The sequence below is a fragment of the Agelaius phoeniceus genome, chromosome 4 (genome assembly GCF_051311805.1).
Source record: "Agelaius phoeniceus isolate bAgePho1 chromosome 4, bAgePho1.hap1, whole genome shotgun sequence".
Lineage (NCBI taxonomy): Eukaryota > Metazoa > Chordata > Aves > Passeriformes > Icteridae > Agelaius > Agelaius phoeniceus.
This window is the reverse complement of record NC_135268.1, coordinates 58,815,867-58,843,121: the sequence shown is the minus strand read 5'-3', so window position 1 is coordinate 58,843,121 and position 27,255 is coordinate 58,815,867. Positions and strand designations below refer to the sequence as shown.

At 37.4% G+C, this 27,255-nt stretch overlaps 1 protein-coding gene across 1 annotated transcript in view; it reads right to left on the bottom strand.

The window, feature by feature from the left end:
- The window catches only part of LDB2 (LIM domain binding 2), a 365,987-nt gene that overhangs the window by 305,288 nt on the left and 33,444 nt on the right, over positions 1-27,255 (bottom strand). The gene's annotated exons all lie outside the window — the stretch shown is intronic.

The window sequence follows — 27,255 nt, the reverse complement described above, 5'->3', positions numbered from 1 at the left end:
CACTATTACCTTGTTTACAGTAGCAGTTTAGTATATTCAAGAAATACATTTTATATATTTGTATATTTATTTGTTTGTTTATATTCCTTTGCACAAATAACCCTCCAGTCTCCCCCTGGGGAGGTATTCAGCAAGGAAAGTGAGAGAGGGCCCTTTTTTTCTCAGCACCCCTTGTTGCCAGCCTGCAGTACCTCTGTGAAGCTGATCTTCTATCAGCACCAGCTCTGAGACAGTCTCCTTTGAGAGGACACCATTTCTAAATAATTTCCTTCACAGCAATGTGCCATCATGCTGTACATAAGGAGTTAAAATCTCCATTGCCTCCCCAAAGCCAGTTCTTGGACTAAAATATCCCAAAAATATATAGGTTTCATGGCAGACAGCACACTGTATAGCATGAAAAAAAAATATGTAAAATTCTGTCCACAAGGGAAAGCCTGCAAGGGAGGGAACCCAGGAGATTATTTTGAGTATGCAGCTATAAGGTACTTTTAAAATAAAAAAGGAAAAAAAAAAAAGAATAGCTGGTATATACATATGACTGAGGGAAAATAAATATTCAGACAGGTTCGGCTGCTTCATTATTTCCCCTGATGCTTTTCAGACATCTCCACTCTCAAGCACTTAAAACACATACCAAAAATATTTGTTACTCCCTTAAGCCATTTTTAGCCTACCTGTCTAGTGCTCAAATAGAATTCCTTGCAACTGCAAGCTGTAGTATTGTGTTAATAATTTTCCCCCAATTCCACTGAGGTACCAAGAGAAACTTGAAAGGAAAATCAAAAATTAAAAAGGCAAAGGGATCTTTTAATATATACTGTCAAACAGCTGTGAGGCCTTAATCCTAGAGGCCTTTTTTTATCCTTCCATAACACCTACTCAAGATTTTTCTCTTCAGCAACAAAAAGATGCTAAATCCAAAGAATGGATTTTTGAAATGTGATTTTTTAAAACATGGTTATTTAAGCAAAAGTTCTCCTACTGACTTCTTGACAATGCCCAGAAATTGTACACAAATTTGATGAGGAAGTGACTTTAGCCTGTTACCACTTAACCCTATCCCCCCACCACCATTTCCTTGCTGCAGGGCTCTCTTGCCCAACATGCAAATTCAGAGTTGTTGCCAACAGATGGTTCAAGACACATTTTCACTTAATCACACAGACCCAAGCTGGAAGGATCCTTGAATAAGAAGCACATCACTGATGTTTGTAAAATCTGTATGTTCTTATTCCACTACAAATACAAGCTGAAAGGCAAGGACTCAGTTCTTTAGCATGTTAGATACCCATGCACCCTGCAACAGACAGGGACCAAAACCTCTCTGTTTGCTGAGCACAAACCACAGTTTAGAGGATGCAGAGACTGTGTGCCCATTTTAAATCTGCTCTTCTCTGTGTAAGCACATGCCCTTCAGCAGCTTGACATAAAGCAGTGCAATCCAGGTAAAATGACAGAAAACAAAAGATGTTCATGGCCTGATTTTCCTCATTTTTCCCTTTTGTAATTAAGAGGTGGGGAGAAACGTGTCTCATGTGATATTTCTATTAGCTCTTTTCATTAATTTATCATTAACACCAGTAAATACCAGTACTGTTATTATATAGGGATATATATTCTTATAGGGATAACTAAAAAAGATAAACCTAATGAGCATCTAATAGGAATAATTAAGCTATGTTTAAGCAGTTTATGTGACAATCATGATTTTAAAATAAATGTTTTCGTTTAAAAAAGAAACTTACTTTAAATTTCAAGTTATGACAATCTTAGTGAAATGTCCAAGAGCAGTGTGAAGGTGTCTCATTAAAACCTTAATACTCCAGATTTTTTTTCAAGCTGAATTTACTGCAATAGCTTCTGAAGACCAGGGAGAGGGGATATTCTCTTCGCTATTACTTATCCAGCTAGCAAATTCAGTGATTAGATAATGAAAAACAGAGCAACAACCTGAAAAAAAATCCCAATGTTTTTTCCCCTCCATGACTAGGGCTAGAATTCAGCATTAATGAATGAGTTCTACAATTTCTAAATCCTGGCAGACTGAGTCCCCCAAAAGGTAATACATCAGTTCCTACATTGGAGAAAACATGTATTTTGTTAAATAATTTTTTGTGTGTGCGAAATGTATATTCATAAACTTATTTACTTATACATTCAGCATATTCAAATTAACTGAAGTTTAAATTCACTGGAACTTTTTATATCTATTAACTAAATTTCAATTGCTTCCAAAGGTGTTCAGAATATAGATCACTAGAATAGTAGAACATTAAATCCTTGAATCTACTTCAGATAGTAATCCAAATATATGCTTCCTTCTTTATTAATACCTTAAATAGTGTGTATGGGATAACCATCAAGTGTTTCTTTTATTGTAAAGGCAAAATTTTGTGGCAAATCAACACTCAATGGCAGCTGCAACTTTCAAAGTACAAATGCATTGGCAGAAACTAACTCCTCTAGCAGAAAGTGGTGGGAGGAAAAGCCTTTTAAAAGTCTATTACTTGAGACATTTTTTTCCAGCTTCAGGCTTTAAATCAGTAATAAAAATGACTATTTAAATTACTTTCATGTCAATCCATCCACCATGATCTGCAGAGAGATATTTAAGAAGACAGAGACAGACTGAGGAATATCTTCATTTGTGTTACTGTCAAACCTGGTAAGGCTTGTATTGATCATGTCACATTAATATTTCTTAAAACTCATATTTTTCCTGCATTCAGGATTTCAATGGAGAAAGATATATACATTATCATAAACACAGACAATTGGCTAGAATAGAGGAAAAACTTATATATTTGAAAAATCATATTAAGGAGATGACACATGACTAAGAGCCTCCATTGTAGTAAAAAGATAGCAGCACCAATTGTCACCAAGCAGAAGCACAATGAATATATGCTCTAATACAGACAGGGAGACAGAAAATAACATGTAAGAAAAAATATATTCTGTAAATCAGTTAACAACCCCAAACCACCATTACCATGTACCTTGTACTGTATAAAGTAAAACTTAATTTAAAAGCTCTATAAGGGAACTACTACGGTGTCTTTAAAAATAATTTTCAGTGAGACCAAGAGTCTGAAATCCTTTCAGAAAGTACTTCAATGCCCAGACTGAGATGTGCACTGCTACTCCTTCAGTCTTCCCCCTCCATCCTTCCTCAATTTTTAAAAAAATCCCCTCATAGTAAAGAAACTGTAGAGAATTTTATGGAATATCCATCAGACAGTCCCACTCATTTCTTACTTAATTTGGAACTATCTAGCAAGTCCAACATACCTTGCAAAAAACCTGCCAGCAACGATGAAGAGCTATGTTTGCCTACACTGGGTGCTCACACTTGACCAAATTGACAAGAGGACACATACCCTCTGCCTTCCTGTGGAGTAAATTGGACATTAGCAGTCTTCCCAGAAAGGAGAAGCCACTAAGGTACTCTTAGGTGCCTATGACAGGGCTGTTATTGTGAAAGCACCTAACAAATCAGTTAACCAGCCTTAGTTAATGTGGAGATAGGGTTGCTCCAGTCATTTCCTGGCAACACAACTGAAAAACCAAGTGAAATCACTGTTCAATTATCACAGAAACCACTCATGTCACTGTCTGGGGTTCTCACCCCCATGTATCCACCCAGGCTGGCTCTGTATCAGAAACTTCCTTATCCTTTCAAAATACATTTGCCAGCAGCACAGAATTCAATCAGATCACAAAGTTGTAGGTCTGTTCTTCCCTCCCAAAAGAATAATGTGGAACATCATTAATAACAGGTCAGGCTGTCAGCAATATGTGGATAGCACCTATTACAGTGCACTATTGAAAATAATTACAAATACAAAAAATAGCCATGTAGCAACACCTACAGCAATCAGGAATTAATCTTAAACTCGTGCATCCAATAAACCAAACATTTTGAGGCAGACACAAACCAGTTCATTAAAAAAAAAATACAAAGAAGTGTAATGTATTTTGGGTATACGAGAGCTGCTGCCTCTCTCTACAACTGAGAGGTGACAACAGAGTGAGATCTATTTGATCTGAAGGCTTAGATGAGGGTTTTCTCTATTTTTAGCAGCAGTAACAATAGCAAGTGGATGAAGAACTGCATGTTTATATTAGACCACAGAACAAACTTGCCACATCTTTCAGTGAATTGCCTAGCAATTTTCTTCCATCTGGTGATGCCTTGCCATGTGACTTAGCTCACCTGTATAAACCTAATTCCACCTTAAATGCTTTATTTTCAAATAAAAATACATATTTCTAGGCACTGAAACATAGATAGTAGGGCAAAAGCAGAATTAATCACATCTGAGTACCTAAATATGAAGCTGGGACTTAAGTTTGTAAATCTGACTAAATACATCTATTTATTTTGACATATTCATTGCTTTATGCCAAATTAAAGAAATAGTTCATACTTTACATGGCTTACATCACCAAGTTTCAATATATGCACATCTCCAAGAGTCTCAGAATCACAGATACACATACAAAGAAGAACCAGCTTGGAGAAAGCTGGCACATTTGGAAAAGGTACACACATCTGAAAAGCAACAGACATGAAGAAAAAAAATCACACAAAAACAAAGGTATCCTGAAGGTACTGTTAAAACAAAATAGCAATGACTAATTTCTGTGTGAATTAAATTCCAGGACAACAGATTAAAATCAGGGAATGGATGAAAGAACCATTTCAGACCAGGGCAACAACTGCCCTGACCCTTGGGCCACTGCAGACTAAGTGAGGGAGCAAAGCACAGTGCTGCAGTCAGATTATCCTGCCCAAAAATCTTTGCACAGCTACTCATCACCTCCAAACCATAGTAGGACATGTGCTTGAAGGGGTTGGCAAGGAGAGTGTGTGCTGTACCCTCTGCTTTTTCACTTGAAATAAAGTCAAGTTCCATTTCAGAGAATCAAATTCTTCTCAACTGATGTAAAAAATCTGCTGCTAAGATAGGGGACTCTGTCGATAATCAAATTAGACATGAATAGGGGGAGGGACATTTCCTTCTGCTATACCCAGATTTGCCAAATTTAGGTATATTTGTGACATTTGAGACAGTTAAAGCCATCCATCAGCATCTCTGTCACTAGCTTTAGGTTTGCAAAAATGGAAACAAGATGTTGCCTTGGAATGAAGCTTTGTAAAATTCTGCAAATTAAAAAACACCTCACTAAAAGTTTCTATATACAACTAGAAGCTACCACTGTAACATGATAGGTGCAAGCAAGATAGGTGCTATCATATCTATGGTCATTTAATAAAATGTTAATAGTAGGATCCTGAACTTACTCAGATTAACTTTCCTATTATTTACACAGAACATCATTAGGCTAGCAAAACAGACCACACTCTAACCCAGAAAAACAAGCAGTGTGCTGGGGGGTGGAAGGAATCAGTATTCTGGTGCAGTAATAAAGGTTTCTTTCTCCAATGATAATCAACTCTGCATAATTAAAATAGCTCAGACTGTTGAACTAATTTTCAGACTGGAGGTTTCTTCCTGTAGCAACACTTACACACAAAGTTTCTACTGCGACTGAATTTAATCGTGAGCCTAATTACAATTTTAATGAATATCTTCAACACTGCATGTAAACTTGCACTTCACAGTCTTGCTATCAGAGCATTCTTAGAAGCTTGCTGCAGTTAATATAAAGGATTATTCCAAGATGCTCATGGTATGGCAGTATTTTTTAAAAGACAGCTTAAACTATATTTGGCCAAATTGAAATAATGCTTAAATTAGGGTTGTAATAACTATAAGTTTTAATATGCATATTTCAGAATATTTTTACTACACATTTAATTAAAGATGAGAAATTTGTGTCTTTGTAATCAAGTTCTAACTTCAGAGCAATCTAAACTGTATCTGTTAAGTTCTCCTTTTTGTAAATACTGGAGGTTTACTTGCAGATTTTCTCACCAGAGGACAAAAAAACAATACAGGAAATCCTCTGTTCACAGGAGAGAAGAAAGATTTAATAGCCAATGCCTAAAAATTGTACCAAGCAGTTCTGCCTAATTTGGCTGGTTTTTTATGTAATTCTAGTGCAGTGAACTAAAAATTCTGAGGCAGCCCCATATAAATAAGATGATTTTTTAATTAAACATGAAAACTCACAATTTACCATGGAGTTTCTTCTATATACAGTTTATTTTATTTTACACTCCCCTCCAATTTGCTATGGCCAGACTGATGGACCATTTGGATTGTTGCATCACAGGTTTCTGGTAAAATAAAAGCAACCTAGTTTTGCAGTTTGCAGATAATTTTTCTAAGTCCTAGGAGGATGTGATAGATTCAAGATGACATGATATCAGCATTCTGTAGCAGTTACTGATGCACCCATCAGTACAGAAGTCATCAATACAGAATAAGCCTTTTGGTGTTCCAGGGTTACATTTCTGTTAAGGTTTCTGTGACAAAGCCTTTTCAGATATGCTGAAGGTTTCCACAGTGAAACCATTCCACCATTCCACCTATATATTTCAATTGAGAAAATGTCTTTCTTATTTGCTTTAGACTTTAAAGCTAGTAGAAACATCATTAATCACAGAGCACTATTCCCTGTTTTTCTACAATAACAGTATAAAATCCCTTCTGTACATTTATAAAACTTAATGTTGGAACCAGTTAGCTTTCTTGTCACACTAGTCCTTGTGGGAGGCTGTCCTAGAATCCCACTGATTTACTGGTAAGGAACCTCCCTTCACTGTTGTCTGTTAAGTGTCTGTGCAGGAGGATTCCTCCTCCAGAGCCTATCTTGCTGTCCCTGCTGTGATGCTGGCAACTTCTGCGCTCCCAGTTCAGCACAGAGGGCTCCCTCTGCAGCCCCAGGAGCCCCCTGTGCCAGAAGCCACCACTGAGGCTTCCAGCCAGCTGTGCCTCACATGTGGCCCCAGAAACAGGCAGTGGTGTTACAAAACAGATGGGGTGCTTTGCTCAGGGGAGTCTCTTGAAAAATGCTGCTATTCCCAGCTGCAGCTCTGACTGTGGATCTCAGCTCTTCCCACCATGCTCTGGATATCAACAATGTTGAGAGAGCTGCTATTTAAGGTTAAGGATGAGGAAAGCAGTTCAGTACAAAAACACTTTTCGTTTGTTTTGCTCTTCTTGCTTCATTTCCAGTGCCCATCTATAAACATCAGGTTTGTTCTTTTTTTTCTTTTCCTATGACATGCATTTAGTTTCATGAAGAAAATTAAAATAGAAAAAAAAGAGCTGCTTTTTAAAATTTAAAATTCTATTGAGTGGTAGAACTCTTTAATCTGTGCACTTTGTGTATAAATTCAGTAGAAATGTGACTGTTAGAATAAAAGAAGTTGTAATTTAATTTACTTCTCTTTACTCTGGAAAACATCACCTCAACACTGGATCATTTCTGCTGTGCTGAAAGAACCAGGCAGAGCAAAGGGGAAGATTTTGGTTTTCTGTGAGTCTTTTTACTCCTAAACATGCTCTAGCTGATAAATATCTCTAAACTAAGAGATATAAAGGTAAATATAATTTGCCATACTCTCAGTGTGGAGGCCATTTCTCTACTTGAATAAATACTAGTACAATAATACTGTCCAGCATTTGGGGGAAAAAAATAAAAGAACTTAAACCCAGGAAAACTAAAGCTTCTCAGGGATTTGCCAATCTTTAACCATGCTTAAGCTTGTAACATAGTCCAGAGGTATTCAGTGAAGAGGTGATGAGGAATGAGAGGCACAGACAGGCAGTTTGTTGTACCTACCATGTCACACATGTGACACAGAAGCAAAACTGGATGATGCCTGTCTGCAGGTGTGATTTCAGGGTTTGTCTACACTGATCTGACTGCAAACCAATGCAAAAAAAGTGTAGCTGGATCCCTCTTGTTCCTCCCCAGGTAGATGCTGCCACCTCACACGGACAAGCTCAGCATCCAGTGCGGCCGCTCTGGCTGTGCAGCTGCACACTGCAGTACAGCTGCAGGGGGAAGGACCAACACTTCTCTGAAGGTGGCAACATCTGCTCACAACACAGGGATTATCTGCACTCTTCACAGAAACTTGACTCTGATTTCAGGTTAGCAATTGATGCAGTAATGACATTTTTGTCCTTTAAATGATGTGCACTGTGGAAGAATGAGGGAACTAAAAGCAAGAAGAAAGCTGGAAACATCTACAAAAAGGAAAAACATAAGGAGGTTCACACAGCACTTCAGATGTGCTTGCATAGAATAGGAGCCAAAAAATGAGAAGATACATGGGAGGTGGTCTGATTTTTCACATAGCACTGGCTGACTCAGAACAAAATGTTTAATAGTTTCAGCTATCTTAGAGAAGTGCAAGTATGAAGCAGTACCAGAAATTCAAGGAGCATTGCATTCCTTGTAAAAATGAAACACATGAAGTATGTGCTTTTAATCAGGGCACAAAAGAATGTGAAATTACAGAAGGGGTTGTGATCAATCTAAGCCAATTTTACAAGTCTAACTAGGACCAGATATGAGATAAGCTTGTGACTGAGATATGATCATTTTGGAATAAAAACTGAGTGTTCACTGAAAAATGCAGAAATAACCCTGAACTATGCAATTATAACTTAGAACACAACCATAGTTGTCCAGTACACAATAAAGATGGGGGGATTATGAAAGGAAAGCAATTCTCTGATGCTGAAGTCACAATTAAGAAGAACACTGGTGTAAGGTTATGAGTGAGTTTAAAGTTTGCAGCCATTATGGCAATGTAAGCTGCCACAACAGAAAAAAGTAAGGAATTAAATTACATGGATGAAAATTGATTCTATCACTTCACAGTAGTTTGCAAGCTCCAGCAATGTGGGCTGCTGACAAGAAACACCACCTGTCAGCTCACTGCTCCAGTCCAGGTGAATAGTCTATAACTTGACTAGACCAAGCAGGACATTGCTGTCTTGTGCATCAACCCTGCCCATGATCCAGGGAGTAGTTAGGAACAGATAATGGAACAGAAATGGGTGAAAACACAACTTACAGGAAGGACTGTTCCCTCTAAGGAGGGAACTAAGCACATGGGTGAGAAAGAAAATGCCCTATCAGCAGTGGAAAGGAATAATTGTTACCATGTTAAAAATTCATCCTACATTCAGTCTCATAAAGCAGATAAACCAAAATAATTAAAGGGGAGTTTGAATCAGTCTTCTGTGGACAAAGTTCACCCCAGAAATCAAAATATAGCTAATTCCATTGCCTGTAGAAATGTTGTTCTTACCTTATGCCAACAGAGGAGCCCAGGAGACACATTGTTCTGGGCATAAAGAGAGAAACAGATAACAGAGCACACACACTGTGCATCATTTTTAAAAGAGAAGAAATAAAAGAGATAGAGAGATCAAGACCACACTTTATTTACAGCTAAGTTACACAGCAAGGAGCAGGTGTGTAAAATGCAGGCATTTTTGCACCTGATAAACAAAAAATACTGATAGAAGTGAAGGAATATAACGTAATTAAAATATTTTTCATGTATCATGTGAGAGGTTGTCATAGTAAACAAGGTTTGATAAAAAAAATCATATCCATGTATAACAAAAAAAAAGCCAACCATTTTTTCATAGTCATATGGGAATTCCAGTCAATACTCAGTTATATCTGACAACACAGTTGATCATATAAATACACCTAGGGTTTTTTAGATAATCTGTTAACTGGAGACAAACAATAGAAAAGCATTTTTGGAAACTCTAGGCAATTTTTGGCAGAGCTACAAGTTAAGACAAAACAAAATGACAAAAATATACATCTCACTTCAAAATTACAGAAATATAAATCCTGTATAGGAAAAAAAGACCCAAAACCAAACCAAAACAAACAAAAAACCACTGAAAAAACAAACAAAAAACCCAAAAAACAAACAAAAACAAATAGGAAAATCTTTAACTTAGCAAGGCATTTAAGCAAATTAGGCTAAAGTGAATAATCCATAGAGAAAACTGTTTCACTTATTACTCTTAAATGTTGGGACAAAAATTCTGACACTTCCTTTTATTTCTTCCAAGTCTCCTTGCTAGTTTTTTTCTGGAAGGCATTATGAAGTACATCTGATTCTGGCTCAGGTTTTTGGGATAGATCACTGGAGGTTTTCTAAATTGGTCGGCAGTAGATTTTGCCAGCATTCATCTCAAACTTCCCTAGCTTTCTTCAGGGTGCAGAGTAAGCTGGATCAGGTTTCATGTTTAAATTAATTTGGAATTGCTTGTTCCAAAAGTGAATTGGAGTTTGCAAGTTTTTCCACTTTCCCTTGCTGGAGATGAAATATTACTTTCTGCCATTATACTTCTCAGAGTCAGAGTCTCCAGCCTTCCAGCCTACCTACATGACCAGCTCTTTCTTGCCTTCTACCACAATTCATTTGTGTTCCGTACTAAATTTTTCTCAACCAAGTACAGTTCTATTCCTGTCAGATTTACCCAGCTCTGAGATCCCATCTGCTTGGCTATATATTCTTTAACAGATTCTGTTTGCTATATACTGACCTAGTTCAAAGTTACATTTGTTCATTGACTGTTCTGTACTCTACCTTCTCCCATGTTTATTTCACAGAAAACTGCATGGGTTTGCAGTCAGGTTTTTCACCTAGGGCATTTTTATAGATTAGAAACAGTACAAATTCAAGTAATGATCCCCAGGGACCCCATTTAATGCTTTACCTAAATTGAAATAGCTTCACTTACAATCACTTTTTCTTCTATATGGGTAACCACTGTGCTATTCATCTAATTTCATATTACTGGATCTCTTAAGTCCTTGAAGCTCTTTGCTGTGAGCAGTCTTGTGACAATGCTTGCTGCTTAAATACACCCCATTATACCCCTGTGGTGTATATCTGAAGTATACTGTGTGTACAAGTATAACATTACACATGTTGGGCCACCTAAAGATTTTTCTTTTACTTATGCCTGCTTTGGTGATTAGAAAAGAAAAGAATTTCTCCTCTTGCAGTCATAATGTTGCTGGTTTTACATGCAGGAAAAATTCAGTGATGAGACTGACTGCCATTTTTTGGCTCTTGCCTCTAACAAGTGGGTTTGGTTGTTCTAATTTGTATACACAAAAGCATCCTCATGACAAGAAACCTGTTAGACAGATCTTAAACTCCTCCTGAGCTGCATCTTCTTTTTGAAAGCTTTACCATTCCCCATAAAACTGAGATGTTTTACTGGGCATTAACGCAGAGCCCACTTTGAGGAAGCAGATCTCACACCATATGAAGGCTTCGAAATACAATGATTTTGGTGCCAGCTCAAGTAGAGACAAGCTAATCTAGCAACAAGAAGAAAAATCTCCAAACCAAGCAAAATTTTTCATGCTGACAGGAGGGGTGGAAGGGAATTTATGACAAGCCAAGTAGAGAAGCAGGTCTGACACACCAGGTTACTGTAACTCCCATCCCCAACCAAGCTTCCAGAGGCTGCCACTTTTCTCTTTGGAGGGAAAACTAAAAGTCAACAGAAACAGCTCAGACATTCTAATGTTCTTTTCCCATTTTCATCCAGTTCTTAGAATAAGAGAAGCATAGAATCATTGATGTTGGAAAAAGACATCTAAGATCAAGCCCACCTGATAACCTAGCTCCACTTGTTCACCACTAAACTGTCCCCAAATGCCTCATCCACACAGCTTTCAAACACTTCCAGGGATGGTGATTCCACCACTTCCTAGGCAGACTGTTTCAATGCTTGACCACACTTTCAGTGAAGAAATTTTCCTAATATCCAATCTAAATGTCCTGTGGAACAACTTGAAGCCATTTCCTCTGATCCTATCATTTGCTACCTGGGAGAAGAGACCAAGCCCCAGCTTGCTGCAATCTCCTTTCAGGTATCACATAATTCTTTAATTTTTTTCTATCTCTACTCGATACAGCACCTGATGCATAACACCCATCACCACTTAAAAATCCTTCTGTCCGTAGCTGAGAAGACAACTGGACTTGATCCAACAGATCAGCCTATCCTGCCCTCTTCATTTTTTATCAAATAAACCCTGTACATTTTTCCATGCTACTGCCCATGCTCGGAGCAGTGGGCAGTAAGCATCTCCAAAATTGCCTCATTATCCTGCTTTGAACTTTCTTTGCATCAAATCTTGTGCTGAGGTGGGATGGGGAGGAGAGGATAACAAGAGCTAAAAGCAGGTCCAATGCAGGTTACCTCTGCAGAGCTACAGCAAAGGGCTGAAGTAACAAGTAAAGAATAATTTTGCTGCTCTTCAGTAAATGGAATGATTTTTTTTTTACCAGAATCCATGAAATAATTGTACATTAAGTTTAGCTATAAAGCCATGACCCTGGAAAAAGGACTTGGCTCTAAAGAAAACGTTTTTTTCGTATTCAGTTTCACTTTCCTGGTATAAAATACTTAAGAAAACATAATTCTAATTAAAATAATTCTATAAAAAAGTCATCACATTCTTGTCTTTTATATATATCACAGTCAGACATTTCAAAATTATTTCATCCAGCACAAGGCTTCCACGTCCCTTATGTTGTAAGTGATCAGTACTTGTGAAAGCCTACAGAAATTACACTGAAAGGCAAGACAATGAAAAAAATAAACCTTCTGACTGCATTAAAACCCTTCTTCCTCTTATCTGAGTGTTTCTACTGTCACCAGCTTTGGAGAATGTGAATGTTTCTACATAAAAATTATTAGTGCTAATGAAATCTCTAGTAAAGCATGTGGAATTTCTGGCCCTTCTGTCTGTTTGGGCTGTAAAAATACTCTGTTCTTAGTGATATTTTAAAGAATTGTAACTATTAAAAAAAGACAAGTGAGTGCTTGGTGTTGCAAGTGACATTGTAATTTTGATGGAAGGACTTTATCAGACACAGAGGTTTTAAAACCTTCCTTAAAGAAGGTCAGTTTCAATTCACCTAATGTCCTCTCAAAGTTCATTCCACACCCAAGACCTTTTGTCCCCAGACTTTACTTGTGCTTCTGCACCATGTTTGTTGAAGAGAGAAGAGACATTATAATTCTGAATCTCTATAAAGTAAAAAATAGTTTAACTAAGAACTAAACATTGCAAGTTTTATAGTTCAGGAAACTGGTTTTGTTAACCAGTAGAATTGATGGAATTTCATTTGCATTTTTAAATAAAGGTTTTATATAATCCACGTTTTATAGAACCAATGTTTTGGTCTAAATAGGTTTAATAATAATTGCATCCTGAATAGTTAGGCACATTGGATCCTTCTTTTGAAACTGGTATTTTTGAAATACGTAAGATATATATATATAGCAAGAAAGAAAATTATGTCCATATTAATTCTGATCTTTAATGCTCCTGTCCTGAATACACAGAGGTGGAGGATACCAAGAATGAGGAAGCTTTTCCTTTAGTAGCAGTCCCACTGCTTGGACCTTTCCCAAAACTGGTACTTAAATTTCTGCCATAGGGCTGCCCAGCTGGGCATAGTCTGTGAAACTTGATGTATGGCATAGGGTGGTGTTTGGGTTGTGTTTGTTTATCTAGTTTGCCTTTTTTGTTGTTGTTGTTGCACTGCCAAGGAGAATGATTGATTTTCCACAGCGTGGCTGCAGCAGAGCCAGTTCTCTTCTGCTCAATCTATTTGATGGAGGTCACTGAAAGCACCTGATGTCTGATATAAACAGGGAAGGAGAAAAACATTTGAAGAAGATGCTAGGCCAAATACCACCTTCTTTACATTGTGAACAGGAACCAAAGTAATACTAAATCACTCATCTCCTGATGTCACCAATATCTCCTTTCTATGATGTGAAGTCAGTATATTTAGCAACTGAACTTAATAGAACAAAGTTTCCTTTTGTTTCCAGGAAGAGAGCATGAGTCAGCAATCCCTCAAAAACTGGTCACAAAGAAACTCCCTCATTCCCAGAGATATTCCTGAAAAATCAGTACCCTAACATGATATACAAAGACAAGGAAGAAGATACTGTGGGGAAGTGCAGCATTTCCTCACAGAGTGCTCTGCTGGTGGTTTTCTTTCCCCTTCCCTTCTTCTCAGGACACACTAGAGAAAACTGTCCCACACAGGCTCCAGCTACTCAGAATCCCTCTGATGCTTCAGGGCCAAAACACCCACATCCATCCAGAGACTGGTCTCATGGCAGTCTTCTTTATGAAGGTTCTAATTTTTAGAACTGTTGGGAAAATAACAAATCAAAACAATAGAAACGAGCCTAATTCATTCTTTGAAAGTAATTAACTTTCAGTAGAATAGTCATGCTGCATTTCAGAAGGTCAGCAGTTAGAGGATGAGCACCTTGGCTTCAGCTCTCCAACCAACACATACTCCCTTTGAGGCCACAGGGTATGGAGTCAAGTCTTGGGTCAGATTTAGTGACTTTCCAGCACAATTCACTTTAGTGCAAAGTGCAGTTTTGTCGGGATTTTAAGTGCAGTACATTGTAGGGTCAAACAGAAAAACATTTTTGTGCATGCCAAGGTATTTGGCAATGTTAACACTTGCCAAGACCATCTTCCACAGCATTTCTGATTTGGTCTGCCAAGGCATGTAAGTGGATGCTCATGTTATAGCTGGGAATGTGTAGTTTATATGCATGGAACAGAATCTTTGAGTTTCAAATAAAATCTAAAGATGTATCTCTGTAGTGGAATTTTATGAAGGGTTACTCTTTATACATATTTCTCTGTTCAGAGAGTTTTTATCTCTTACAGGACAAATACACCCAGCATTACTAAATATTACAGACATACATATATAGCTTCTATTACTTCTGCCTTTTTATTTTGGTTTCTCTTTAGCTTTTCTCCTCTTTTTCTTAGAAAAAAAAAACCCTACAAACTGTTATTTTGGGTTTTTTGTACGGTGTCTTTTCTTCTTCTATTTTTAACATATTGGCAATCACAACAACAATCATTCACTGAATCTGTTCCTGGCATCTTACAACCAACAGCTGAGTTGTTGACAGTGTATTGAGAAGGTTTTTTTTTTTTAACTAGGGACACTGGGAATTCCCTAAAAAAACAAAGCTTTATCTGTCCAGTTCAACTACTTGGGGATTTTTTTTTTCCTCAACCTGGTTAAATGTTAGAATACCATTTCCAGGCAAAGCTACTCTACTTGTGTCCCAAAAGGAGGCTGTCTCCTGGTGTTAACCACCATAATGTCAATCCCTACATTTATTCATTTGAATCTTAGCTAAACTGAGGTTTATCTCTTCTTGTTCTTGATCAGATTATTAACCCCACCCTCACCTTGACTCAATCCCATTTATTTCAGTGTCTTTATCTTCACAGAAAGGCAAAACTTATGAAGTACAAGCGATCTGAAAGCCAGTGATTTAGCAGCAAGGTTATTAGCATACCTAGCACTGACAGTTCTATTTCTGCATTATTTTGGATTTTTATTATTTTCTTTCTTTCATTCCATTTTAGCTCTTTAATCAGTCTTCAGCCGTGGAACATTTTCTTAAGATTTGCTTGATAGAGTAGCTTTGGAAGAAATTTTTTTATTAGCATTTCACAGCAATTTTGTTTTATCTTTAGTTTGTGGTTCAGACTAAATTAATCCTTGGTTAAGGCACTGCATGGCTCCATGGGGCATTTGACATGCCTAACATATTAATGGTTCAAAATCATCCATCATTTCCTTTCTCTCTCCCTTGGTTTATCTCTCTGTGTCACATTTTAAGTAAAAAAAGGCTCTTTTGGGATGAAATCTATGCCTGTGCTAAGAATAGGGTCCAAGGCATGAGAAGCATTTACAGATGCTACACTACATTCCAGTAAGTTCTGTGTAGGAACCTTTTGAAATTAACTGCTTGTATTTCATTATTGTTTGATGGATATTCTTGTGTTTTTCAGCAAGTTATTTAGCACAACAAATTTATATATAACACTTCTTATTCAGCAGGACCAATCACCAAAAATATGGTTCAAATATTTTAAATTTCAAACTGCATAGTAGGCACTTGAGAGGAAAATCATTCAGCAGTGACTAGATTCTGAATTACTTCCTCGAGTTAACTATATGTATAACAAATTCTGTCTACAAACTACCATGCAGGCTTATGTACCTGATGAAGATTATTTTAGAGGTAGAAAATACAAATTACTTAGATTCAGATTTTCGTATCACCCGTTTTCTTTCTGTTTTAAAAGGAGGGGGTGGAAAAAATGGAGTTACATTTTCTTCCCTATTCCAAACAAGCAAATGTCCTGAAACTCCATTACGTTGTAGAATTTTCCATTTCACTTTTCATAAGAAAAGAATGTGTTCACTGAAATATACTGGTCTTGGCTTGATTTCCATCCACAGGGTGAGGGGGTTATATTTTGTGTTCTAGAGCAATGATGCCAGCACTTAGAGCACAGGTCCATCTAGTCCTGTCGTAGCCAAGAGCAGGAGAACACAGTGCTACCTTCCCAGGGACCCTCGAGCCTCCCTGTATTTGCTACTGAGACAGGGCCACCTGAACACACGGTGGATTTGTGTGGGTTTTGCCATTCATTTCTCCAGTCGTTATTTAAACCCATTAAGTACACATTTCCTTAGAGATGCGTACTAAATAATACCCACAGACAACACACTGATTTGAAAATTCGAGGCAAGGCATTTCACAGATACTGTGCATCACTTTTACTTCAGTTTTAATGGTCTCCATAAAATGAAGTATCAAAGACTAAAGGTTTACTTAGTAGCACTCTGAATTCCTTAAAAGCCAGATATCAAATTGGGGGTTTTTATAATCATATTCAAAAATACAAATTTATCACATCTTAATTTCCATTTATAAAAAGATTATTTGAAGTTATTTTTTTAAATATTCTAATAGTATGGTAATCAACAGACATACTGAGAGGCTACACAGCAAAACCAGACAGTTGTTATTCTGTAATAGCACTCTAAAACTTCCTTCAGCTAATAAAAGTTACCCCATGTTGAGCACAGAAGCACTTTTGCTCTACACAGCATTGTACTACTGATGGGTGAGATCTTCATATCTGAAGTAATATTAATAGTCCCTGCAGATATTTTCACATCATATTAAAGATTTCTTCTTGTGGAAAGTTCTAGCTACAAACATGCGATTAAAATGCAGCAGTAAAATCTGATAAATGAATGCACAGGGTACTTCAATAAGTAGGTTCCATCCCAAAGGGTGAAAGCCATGTCTGAAGGCAACTTCACTATAAATGAGAGGGCAGGAGAAGGGAAAAGCATTGAAGCTGGTCTTGCCTTGGAGCTACACTGAGCACTGGATCAATAGCTATCATTAGGAGAGGTCCCTTAGAGGAAGCTGGCTGCCACAATGCTGACATTTAACCTGTGTCATGTGGCACCATGTGCACACATAGAGAACTTCAAGTCTAGAACGTGAAGACAGAAAATGAAAGACTCCTAAGCTGAATAGCAACTCTTTCCTGGAATTTGAGTAACTGTTGCATTTCAAGCAAAAGCAACCTCTTGTTACAAGAGATCAGTGAAGTTGCAGCAAGTTTTAATACTGCACTGCACACATTTCAGCTAGTTATGTGCCCTTGGAATCACTGGAACAGAGAAAGCAGTGCACATCTCCACAAACCTCATTATCAGTTGAAGGCATGCCATATTCATTTGATTAATCTCAATTTGCCACTGAATCTCATTTCGTTCCAAATGTGTTGTCATTTCACCTAATTTAACTAAAACCCCCTCCAAATAATGATCTTGCCAAGATTGGTAAAAACACTATTTGTATTGTTTATACTGCCTGCCTCTACTGACAGCCCTCTCTACAACAGTCTGTATTTTTAATATTGTAGCATGGTCACAAAACATTGAACATTAAGACAGCATACACATGTCCACAGAATCAATAATTAGATCCAAAAAAATTTAAAGTACTTTTATCTGCATATAGATACAAAATGCTTTTGTCTCCAAAGGCACTGAAGAAGTAAAACCAGACTGCTCCTGAATGCTGGATGACTTCACATGTGGCAGCACTGTCTAGAAAACCCTCTGAAGGAATAGATTTCTCATAGTTTCATCCTTGTCTTTTATTATGATGATTGCACAATCCCCTAACTCCAAGAAAGTTTTAGTCTGAATAGACAAAGGGGGAAGAATGGAATGAGCCACAAAAGTGACAAATCCAGAAATTATATAGGACAGGATCTGTCAAATGCTATTTTAATACCAGAGTCATCAATGCTCAGACAACACTACTGCACACATAAGCAGTGTACTAACACACATTGTTGCTGATTCTTGTTTAAGGATCATCTTCTCCTATCCAAGCAACTACATTTAAGAATGTCATGCTTGAAAGTGCACAAATACTGAAGACAATAATTCTCCCTGTAACTTCATCCCTTCTGCGCTAACAGAATGCCAAACACAAAAAATCTTGACTTCCAAATTTCCTCTCAGAATTTTTTAAACAGAAGTCCTTTGCTATATGAGGCACAACAGAAAATTTTTGCTGTGACCAAAACAATTATAAAAGAAAACTCTCATTGAAGTCTACAGAGGAAAGAGAAGACAGAGTAATTTCAAGCAAATTACAGATCTGTGGTATTTTTCAACAGGAATGAACTGAAAAGATCTTTAGATGCATTTTGCAATTTATTTCTGTTGGAAAAGTAGGCAAGATAGCTTTGTCTTGAGGAAATGAATATAAATTTCCTCATAAATACCATGAAAGTTCATAATCTTGTAAAATTATCTTCATACCATGCTATGCCTGATGAAAATAGGGTAATAAAGAGTCCTAAATCTGTATTCAGAGAAGAGATCCTCCATAGTTAGGATCCTTTTCACCTTCTCCTTGGTTTACATTCTCCACCTGCACCCACCTTGCAATCACTGAAAACCTCACCTCCAGCTTTCACATCCTTTCTCCTCAGTGCCTTAGAGCCTCACAAGAAATAGGCCAGAAACTTTCAGTAATCCTGGTAAATCAGTTAGCAAGCTGCAAACCCATTTTTTAATTCCAATATGAGGATGGGCTTGCTTTGATCTATTCTAACGCACACTAAGCTTTTTCCAAGAGCAACAACTACAGAGCTAACAGCAATGTCTTCTTGCTTGTACAGCTGATGAAATATTCCTTTTTCGCAGTAAATCATAAAAGAAACTGATGATTCATTACTAGGGTTTTTTAATTCTCTCATTCCCATCAGAATTTTTTCACGGTCTAACTTTGTACTTCTGGTGACTGCTAAACAGTTCAGAAAAAAAGCAATGCACCATTTGAGAAATAACTGCTGCATCCAGAGAGAGAGGATTTTAACCTTGTCCCTCCCCTCCCCATTTCCCTTCTCCTCCACCCATCCCATGAAGTTTAGTGCCACAGAGGTTAAAGGCCTGGAAACAAACACAGGGTTCCCTTTTGTGCTTAGATGTATATCCACTTGAAAAGGTTCTAACCACACTTGGAGGGGCTCTTAGGTGAAACTACTCTGACAAACCTTGCTTTCACAAAATCTTTGCTGTTTCTCAGACTACATCCTCCACATACCCAACTCCCACAAATCTCAGGTGGCAAGAGCCTGAGGAGCCCAAATAAAAGCAGCCAAGAACTGGTGTAGAAGCAAAGCCAGGAAAAATGGGATTGGTGAACAGTTTGACATACCTAAGGAAGCAATGTCACTCTGGGAAGAATTCATGCAATACACAAAAAAAAATTATCAATATTTCTCTAGAATAGAGACTCTTTTCCTAAGCGGCTTTAAATTTTTGTTCCTGAAATGGTTCAGTATGTTTGAGCCAACATTTCTAAAGCAATAATGAGAAAGCAGCAACAATAAGTCCAATGACTCAAGGAATTTAAGTTAAAATTCATACAATATTAATTTGAAATCTGCTGAATCTGAAAAAACTGGAAGAGTAAACCAGAAACTTGGAGGGAAGTCCACTTGAGAGTAGCCATAAGTTATGTGAATTCAAATTTTGAGAATGTGAGAAATAAATACTTTTCATTTTTAAAATAAACCTGAAAAATATAATAAAAACTAATTTTCTATTTCATCATTTTTAGCTTTAAATAATAGTAAACTGCTGATTGTAGGCTACAAGCTAAGAATATCTTTTTCAAGCCATTTGGAGGTAAGAATTAGTACCATCTTTCATTTGTACTCTTCCCCCATCCCTTCTTTTTCTTTTAAATCCTTCCTTTTGGACACACAGAAGAAATTTTCATTGTGTGGGGAAAAGAAAAAAAAGGAAAGCCTTAAAATATAAAAATTAATTTTACTAGAGGCTAATGAATGCACGATAACCCAGATTTTCTATGGCTATTACATTAGGGAGAAAGAGTTGTGAAACTTCATGCTTTTATAAATTTTGTTGAGCTTGCAGTCCTGGCTGAAGGAAAGAGCAAATTCTCAGGTGCTAAACATCAAATTGCTTATTGGAACAGCTGCTGCACTGAGCTGAGTAAGCAGGACAAGCAGGGAGTGGCTTTTTCTAGGCTAATCTTTGACCAGCATCAGTGCTAACACAAATTAAAAGGAATATTTTACAATGAGAATACTATTATTATTTCCTCTCCAATAAATGTACAGACATAAGTGTTCTTTTTGCTTTTGGTTCCACTGTTTTTGTCTCACACTGGCTAGGCTCTGAAATAGGAATTTTATGTTTTCTATTCTCCAAGCTGTAAAATCTAGGTTGCTTTTTTCTTGTTGTTGTTGGGTTTGTTTTGTGTTAGTTTCTGTTTTAGAGGGGTAGGGTGGTGTTCTTGAACAAATATTGCTTGAACTGGGGAACTGGAAAAGCAGACCTTTTTCCTTCATCAGGAACAGTGAAATGCACTGGAATAAAGATTATATTAGAAAACTACATACTGGTTTTCTTCTTCCAAAGAAAAAAATTCTTATAATATCACTAGCTCACTAAACCCTTTAGAGTGTAGATTTTTTTTCTTTACAGTACAAAGAAAATGTTCCCTGATTTTATGACAAATGGGCAGAAAATGTTAAATATCAGGGAATGATACAGATTAGAATGTAGATTATTCAATATTCAGATTCTTTAGTTTCCAGATATGAGTTTGGGTCCGGTTAGGGTTGAGCAAGTGCTAGTTGCTCTGGGATAGAAACAAGATTAATAATATAGATTAACAAGACTAAAATTAATATTATTATAATTTATACTATTGACAACATATTTTGGCTGTAAGGTAGGAATCCTAGCACACCTTTCACTGCAGACCCTCTACATTGACAAGCTCTGCAAGCAGGTAGGAATGTCTGAAGTAAAAGGCATGATCCTGAAGAGCAGGCTCCATCAGACTTGCATTAATACCTCTATCCAACACCCTTCCTTAACTTTTATTTCCTAAACGTTTCATTTCACTCTGAGCATTTCTGCATATTTTCTTTTTTTTTCTCCAGTGAAGTAGGGGTTCCACTCCTGCTGAGGAATAAAAGGAGCCACTCCTGAGATCTCCTGCTCACTTTGAACAGCGAATTACCAGGAAAGTCAGCTTCTGTTTCCAGCAGGTTCCAATTCATGTTAGGAGCCTGCAGGAAATGGGCACATTGCAGCATCTGATTAAAGTCTTTCATAGCTTAGATTAATGCAGGGTCAGATGGTGGAAATTCTATAATAGAGAGCAAGCTGAAACAAAGCTAAAAACCTATTCACTTAAAACTCAAGCACAAGGGGAAAAAAAGTAATCCTAATAATTATATGGATGCTTTTGAAAATTCTCCTAGCATGTACTTTTCCCCTCAACTGCTAAAGAGTGTCCACAAGCCTTCACATTCCAATAATTAGTGGGAGATAATTATCTGGAGAGCAGAAAGCAACTTTCATACATTTTCATCTCAATTAACAATAAACAAGCAAAAAACCACAAGAAGCTTGATTTATGAAAGTCTAGCAATGCATTCTAGGGCACATCCAGGATGTAGTCAGGCCTTCCCTCTTCACAAGCAGAGACAGAACTTGCACATTTTCTGAATCAGTACTTTGCCTAATTTCATCTCAATCCTCTAGTCAAGCAAGAATCCTGCCAATCACTAGCTTGATCCATAATTCTGATACTTCATCTGCTCTCAGTATATCAGCAGTTGCCTTCTCAGGGTTTCAGATTTCCTGCCCTTTTAACAACCCACACTGAGATTTAATCTCCCAGGTGCTTCCTGTTTGCAGATTGTACAGCAATAAACAACATCAGTAAGTGTGCAGGTTTGCTGTGTACTGCTAGTTGTGAATCTGCAAGTAGAGAAGGGGTCTGAGAGAAGCAAGATGATATTTTTCAACATTGTTTTGAGAACTCAGTAAAAAAATACAATTATTTTATTTCAGTAGAAAGTACCTTTACAGACACTTCATTTACAGAGATTTTTAAATACTCCCAAGCTAATGTTTTCCCATAAAACATTCAGTAATTCTGTTGACCATGGCTAAAGTTGCTCTTGGGCTATTTAACTTCTAAATGAGCTACAGAAAAAAATATAGGAGAGTCTGATTAAATGTTTCCTGAGAAGTTTTTTAAATGTCCAACATACAAGTGTCTGTAAAATAAATCTCTTGTCAAAGTAAGTGTATGCTTACTTTCCTGCATAATTAATTTATTAAAAAACATTTCTAGATCAGACAGGGGTCAGGGTCTATTTTGCAGCCAAAAGACACTTGGTGTCTTATAGTTTAAAAAATACCAACTGAAATGGTGGGAAAATATTAGTTTTTGGAAGTTCACATCAACTACTTTTTTTCTCAGTCTTCGTAAAGTTTAACCTAAGTGTCTCTAAATTATTATATTTTCCTCTATTTGAATTCTATGGCCTTTGCTATGTCTTTTACAAATCATGTTACAAGTTTTGGATGCTCTGAGTGCCCTCAAAACATGCTGTGTTTCCCTTTACTAGCATGGCAATTATAGGCTATTTCCCAATCTTGGTGTGGCAACCTCAAACAGACTCTTAAATAAGCCTCTTATTCTTACTTGTCATTTTCCTGATTACTTACCCTCTAAAGTCAGTCCATCTTTGCCTGCAATGTTTTTCTATATGTAGGTAAAACTTAAGTACATAATGTTAAAATTTGTATGTAGTAGAATGGAGTCATATTTTAATTTCCTACATAATCTCCTCCTTTTTGAAGAACACCATCCAACAGTGGCTGCTCCTACAGACAGAAGGACCTAAAGCATACCCTTTTCCTACATGTCTTTGTATGAAAAAGAAAATAAATTTTTTTTGGTCCTTTTTGTTCCCAAGGTATTGGAAAGAAATAAATGCAGAAATGAGAAAAGAAAACAGAGCTCTCCTTCTGAATCTTTCTGCAAGATGTTGTGGCAATCATGTACTACTATTACTCAGCATATTCCTCATGGAAAAGGGGACTGAATTTCAAAACTGATTAAGGTCTCTGCTATGAAAAGGCCATAGACCTCAGCTGAGAATCCAACCAGAATTTCAAAAATTGTCCCTACAGCAGCTTAATGCATAAACAGCAGAAGCAGACACAACAATTATTGACATTAAAAAATGACTCAGAAAGATAAAGATTGACATAGCAATCAGAGGGGTTGTGTGGCACCCCTCCAGTAGTTATTGGCATTGCATGAGAAAAATGGCACTTCTCTTTTCCTCCTTAAAAGTGTGCATGTGAGGTGGGGTGGGGGGTGATGAAGCAGACTATCACCATAAAGAATTTGACACAAAGTATTAATCCTTTTTCTAGTTGTTATGAGCATGATTTCACATTGCAATAAAGAGATGAATTGCTGTAGTTCAAACATACATAAGTCAGCACAGAGACCAAAACTGAAGATGACTTAGGCTACAAGATTGCTGATATGAGCTTGCCTATATAGGATAATCTACTGCAAAGTGAGCTAGAACACAAATTTATAGTATGTTACTCCTTTCAAACAACTTTGCTGCAATGGTGAAAAGTAGCTTTCTCCAAACAGAGCAGACCTGATGCTCCACCAAAGTCTGAGAAGACTGCATTGCACTCCTTCTTCCAGTAAGTGTCTGGATGATTCAGTAGCAGAAACCAGCACATGTACTGTGGAACCACACCCTGGCTAACCTCACAGGTCTACTCTGTATAAGACATCCTCTGCTTAAATGGAAGATAGAGAAATTAGTTGAAACTCAAGAGTATCCAACCATATCATACAAAAAGGATAAAGTTTAGATTTGTTCAAGCATTATCAATTCACTTAAGCTACTTCATTGTTACATGACATTTCATTTTTCATTATCAAAGCCCAGGGTATTTAAAAGGTCTACAAGAACTCTTCTCTCAATTTGTTTGCTGCTGTAGTTCAGCAATATTTAGCACCAATATGTGCTGGCCCTTTGGCACTTTTCTTCATCTTTAACATAATTTATCAAAGGAGGTAGAAAAATACAAGTTGATCAGTCTCTCTGGTTTAATTTAACAAGGCAGGTCATAAAGGCTTTGTTCCTTGACCAGCCATGCCAAAGTGCTGCTTTCACATATTAATGTGACATGACTTGTACAGTCATAATTACTATGACAAGATAAAGGGAATTAGTTAAAACTTAATTAAAACTACATGCCTTACAACTGTGACCCTGTACACGTTTTGTAACTTTACTTCTTTGTTTCTGGTTTATCAAAAGGGAAAGAGGTCCACATGAATTTCCCCAGTATTACAAGTGCATCAATTAAGAAAGAAAATTAAACACTGATCATAAATAACCAGATAAGAAACAAACCTGAAACAAGACAAGTACTCTGATTCATGGTTAGGAATGAATTTCTTTGCTTATACCTATGTACTAAAGCAGCAAGGCCTCTTCTATGGGTATGAGAAAAATTGATCAGTGCAGAGGTGGGGCACAGAGATGGAAATCTGCAGTGACTCTGTGTTGCATTATTGGTAGCCTTTTCAAAACAGGCATTACTGAACAGCACCACGAAGAATAAAAATAAGCCTTGTCTTTTCACATTACAAATCAGGGTGATCAGAAGGAAACAACAGCTTTCTCTGGTTTATCATGACACTGTACAGCTCTGTGGAAAGCATAGAGGGAAAGCAGATAAGCTGTACTGGACCAGGTTAAAAGTTTAACCCTGTGCAGTGTATTAGAAATGAGCATAGTCAGTCTAGTAATATATGCTTTGCTTTAGCAGCCACACTATTTTCCTACAAAAAATTCACAGGATGCTCTGTTTGTCATTTGTTGTCACCTCTTTTCTCTTAGGCACTTCCCCAAGGGCAAGACCACTGGCAACATCAGAGCGACCCATTGGCAGCATCAGAGCAAAGCATCCTCCTTTCCAGGTTTTGGCCACAGCATAATCTATCTCTTCTTCAACATGACAGAAGTCATGTGCTGCTTTTAGTGCAGACATTCTCAATATGATGTGAGCTCCATGGTGTTAAGTTCCCTTCACTTGGGTTTGACTGTTTCAATCAGCTTTATGGGCTTCTCATTTTCAGCAGCTCAAAAGACTCTGTGTCAAGGTGTTTCTTAACCCTTGCTCATCAGAAGAAAATAATGGCAACAACAACAGGGAAACAGAAGAACACAGAAGTGGGAAAATTTATTGTTCCAATGTGACAATTGGCTCTTTCTTGATTGAGGTAAAGAGGTGGCTCATCTCTGACTCTGGTACTACTGGTACCAAATGAACTCTGGCTCGTAGGCTTTGCAGCTGTTTCTAATCCTGCTCCAAAATGCTTCTGAAGAGCAGTGAAATAGTTAATAGCACATTAATTTACAGCATAACTAAGTATCAGCATTAATAGTGCTGAAATGAATGAGCCTGTCACATCTGTCAGAGCTATTGTTTCAGGCCCTGGCAGGCAGTGCCCACTCCAAGCTGGGGGCTGACTTGTGTGAAAAGCATTCCAGCACAGAGCACTGGATGTCTGCACCAAAGAAGCATCTTGGGGCTGTTGCACCTGCACAATGAGACCTTCAGTACCTGAAGCTGGAAGGGTGTGTACTGTCTAAAGATCTAGGAATTGAAAGAAATTATTAAGCAAAATTTATGCCAACACCATTCTGGTTTTCTTTGTAAAGGAATGCTGAAAAAGCAGACAGTACACCAGACTCTTGGACCTCCAACTGAATTTGACCCAAGGTCTGACTACTTCATCCTCTTATATGCTGCATTAAAACTAATTCAGGTGGCCACTGGTAACCTGAGATGCACGAACACAGAATGTGACACCACCTAACTACTGGTTTAGTCAGCATCTCAAGGATGAGTCTTGGTGTGAGCTGCCATGGTCATGCCTTTCTGCAGAAGGCTAAAGCAGGCCTGTAATTCTATTCACGTTACATGAAGCAGAAAAGCCTCACAAGAATCAGAAAAGGATGCAACAAGGTTTTGCTTCTGCCCAGTACTTTGACGTTTTCTCTCAGACTTTTTGGTGTACAAGAGCATTTAATGAACACCTTTTAAAGGAGAATCCATTTTTTTCTGGCTGCTGGATGAAAGGGAATTATGTGAAATACAGTTATGAGGTTTTGAAGCATAATTAGCAGCTTGAAACTTTTAAAAATAAGAATAATGAAATTGAGAAATAGTCCAATCAATAAAGTACAATCCCTTTTCTATCCTGGATGAGCCACACTGCAGCTAATTCGATCAGAGCATATCTACACAACAATTAGACCATAGCTATGTTAGTATCACATTACTGTTATATAAACAGATTATATAAGCTTGCATACTATGAAGTATAACACAGTCCATATCACTGTAAAGCTTCTAAAGCAGATGTTGCTGTATTTTCAGATTGAATCTAGCACAGCATCATTCTTACAAGAGTTAGAAAAGTAGCACTACTAAAGATCCAATTTTTTTTAGCTATAACAGACTCAGGCAAAGGAAACTGCAGCAATGATTTAAGACATTATTGCCTGCAGTCCTTCACCTCACCCGCCTGGCAGAGGGAACACCCCCACAGCAGAGACAACAAAAGCAAACTAAAGTTCACAGATTAGCAAAAGCTTGTCTTCATTAGCAATTTCAGCAAATATAGAAGAATGTGAACTGGAGCACCCATAAGAAAGATCTGTGTTCCCCTATGCTCCCTCTGCTCACTTATAGCAATGAGAAAAATTAAAGCCAGTAGCATCTTGTCTCCTTTCAGAGAAATTCAGACTTGTGAGTTGGAGTAGGATCAGCCAGCAGAGTACAATCTACTGGCTAACAGAGCTATGCCAGTGAAAATCCACAATATAAACATGCATTCAACCAATTTTAAACATTTCTTAATTACAGTTCCATTAACAGTAAAAGTGATGTTGCAAGTTGCACAAAAACAGAGTGAAAAAAAAATG